At 40.4% G+C, this 3,304-nt stretch overlaps 1 pseudogene; it reads left to right on the top strand.

Annotated features, from left to right (window-relative positions):
- The first annotated feature begins 1,338 nt into the window (after nt 1-1,338).
- Nucleotides 1,339-1,457, top strand: LOC111745760 (annotated as a pseudogene).
- The last annotated feature ends 1,847 nt before the right edge of the window (nt 1,458-3,304 follow it).

Raw genomic sequence — 3,304 nt, 5'->3', positions numbered from 1 at the left:
AAGGGGAAGAGAGCCTGGGAGTTGCTATTTATCGCGCATACAGTATGAAATAATGGCGAACATTACTGAGAATATATCACATGCCAACATGTTACTATGTGTATTATTTCATCTAATTCACAGAAAATGCAAGGGCACCAGGTAAATTTGAATTTCAGATAAACAACACTTTTTTTAGTTAAGTAGGTCCTGAGTATAGCATGGGGCATACCTTTATTAAAAATTATTCATTGTTTGTCTGAAATTAAAAATTAATTGGTAGTCCTGTGTCTTTATTTGATGAATGTAGAGCACATTCTATTATTATCCACATTTTACAAGTCAGGGTACTGAAGTTTAAAGAGTTTAAAGGGATCGAGTTCAAGGTGAGACCTCAAATCGGGTTAGTGTCTCTGACTTCGAACTCGGTTTATTCCAGCTCATTCGTGACTCCCATGAGGCTTTCTACCCACACGCCAGTCCTGCTGCACACAGCTCTCACATTCATTCTCCCACACGTTTCCCCAGAGTTGCCTGTCGCTGCTCCTATTGTACCCATTTTGCGGATGAAACTGGAGTTCTGAGCAGTTAAGTGACAGCAGAGTCCTTTCAGTCATTTGTCAAGAATTTACTGAACCTCTCTCCACGTCAGTATTCTACCGGGGATACAAAATTCAGACACAGGTTCAGTCTCCGAATCCTGTGAATATAGTACGTGGAGTAAGTGAAATGCACAGTGGGGCGAGTGCTATAAATACTCCCCAAATCACTGAAGACGGTGCATCAGTTTCTCTTTTAACCTATTTCCTGTTTGCCTCGAGAACGCTCACTGGCGGTGCCTGTGGCTGCAGTGTTTACTCCGAGATAACCAGCAGATTACAGCCCTCACCTTAACCCCCAAAGTTTGCCACAAAACATCTCGCTTTTATTATTATTTTCGCATCGCTCTAGTATATCGATAGTCTTTGGAGACAAAGGACATTCTATTTATAGCATTCCGTTTTTAGTAGCAGTATTTCTATTTACCAAATATAGTAATTCTCAATCGCAGAAAATGTAAAATCCTAGAAATCCTAGCATTCCTACGTGTGATGTTAACATCATTCTTGAGCAGTTGTTAGCCGAAGATTCATTTGATGAATCCGATTTATGGATACATTTCCGTCACATCAGGATTAGAGACGAGTTCTGTTTAGAAATAACTCCAAGAACAGTTTTTATATTTTATTGTCAGATTGAAAACCAGTCAGATTTGCTTCAGCCTCAAAGACCTGTGTTTATGTAAAATTAAGTTAACGCTGGCAGTGAGGTGTACTATTTTTTTCTAAACAGGAAATGGGTTTAAAAAGGTCTCACCTTGTCTACAGCCATGCCACCCTGAACATGCCCAAACTCGTCTGATCTCGGAAGCTAAGCAAGATTGGGCCTGGTTAGTGCTTGGACGGGAGACCACCTAGGAAGACCAGGTGCTGTAGGTGTAAAATCAATCAATCAATCAATCAATCAATCAGTAAGTAAGTAAATAAATAAATAAATTAAATAAAAAGATTTCACCTGATGAAGACCTTTTAGGGGACAGATGTCATCACATGATCATAAACTTCCACCTTAAAGGAAATCCTGGATTGCAATAAGAGAAAATAATGTCATATTTTTAGCTTAAACATATTGTAAAAGTCCCAGGGAAATGACTCGTAAGTGGAAAATATGAGGAATTTCAAAAATGGAAATTTGAAGAGGTCAGTTGATTATCATACAGAAAATGACATGGAAAGATGGCGGCCGCTTTATCAGTCTCAGCTCAAGATCAAACGATGGAGATCAAATTTATTGACATCTGTGTACTCGATATTTATTAACCACCAAACAGGTGCCAAGCACTACAAAAGAAAAGCAGGTATCTGCTCTCGGGGGAGTCACAACAGTTCCATGTCCGCTCTGACCCTCATTTTCCTTATCTGAAGAACGGGGATGATAACATATGTGCATCGCAGGACTGTTGAGAATAGAAAACGAGCTAATGAACTTAAGCATTTAAAATAGAGACCGGCACATATTAAGTTCTCACTAAACATTAGCTCATCGTTATTTGTTGAGAGCTGAGAGAAGCACATAACTACACGACAGTGTGATAAGGGAACATTTAAAATAGATGCATGGCCATACCCTCAATAAGGCCCTAGAGACATAAAGAAAGCATCACACAAGATGGGACTTCCCCAAAAAAGACAGAGGACAGGGTACTCAAAGTTTAAAATGAGCTAACATTTATTGATGTGGGTACGACTGTCATATATAGATCAAGAAATATGCTGTGTGTGACACACCCGGGATATGGAGAGTGTGGTCTTGACTCCTGATTGGTTTGTCTTGATTAGAGGGACAGTTGGTCTGGGGTGGCTGGTGCTGTATGAGTGTGGAAGGGAGATACAGGTTGGACAGGGGAAGGGGCCAGACCAGGAGCAGCCTCAGAACTCATGTTAGCTGTTGGCTTTGTTATATGAGCGTTGGAGGACCGCTGAAGAGTAGATAACAGGGGAACAGGGAAACTTATGACCAGAGTGGAGTTGTAAAAAGATGATTCCAGTGGGAAAAGAGGCTGAGACAGAGACAGACAGAGAGGGAGACAGAGAGAGAGGGAGAGAGAGAGAGACAGCGACAGAGACAGAGAGAGACAGAGAGGAGATGTAGTTTTCAATTTGTTTTCTTTGTGTGACTCTGAACTCCAATGTTTGCTAAATATTTAAATTTTGTTAAAGACTATCTGTGGGCTTATGGTTCAAAAGGAGACAGAGTTCCATATAATTTCTCTAAGTTCTAAAAGTGGTTGAAGTTCTGTAAACTATCTCCTTTAATTTAATTACTGAGGCTCTCTACTTTCTATCACAAAATTATGTATGTAGTGGCTATTTTTTTTCACCCTAATGAACTAGTCTGTGGAGATGAAGAGCCCAAGAGTAATAAGTTGAAAATCCTAGGATCGCTCACTCATTAATCTCTTATTTTATTATCCATCCATTATACCAGCATTCCGTTCATTGATTTTTCCATCCGTCTGCCCAATCACTCACTTTTCTGTCTATGCACGTTTCCGTCCACCCACTACCCACTCACTCTTCCAACCATTTAACCATCTATCCACCCATTCATCCATCCATTCCTTCACTCACCCACCCATCCACTCACTCATCTACCCACTCACCTCTCCACCAGTCCATCCAACCATCCATCCATTCATTCATTTATCCATCCATCCATCCATCCATCCATCCATCCATCCATCCATCCATTCATTCATTTATCCATCCATCCATCCATTGCATTT

Source organism: Pteropus vampyrus, unplaced genomic scaffold (assembly GCF_000151845.1).
Source record: "Pteropus vampyrus isolate Shadow unplaced genomic scaffold, Pvam_2.0 Scaffold164, whole genome shotgun sequence".
Classification (NCBI taxonomy): domain Eukaryota; kingdom Metazoa; phylum Chordata; class Mammalia; order Chiroptera; family Pteropodidae; genus Pteropus; species Pteropus vampyrus.
Note: the sequence above shows the minus strand (reverse complement) of the source record. Positions and strands in the feature narration are given on the sequence as shown.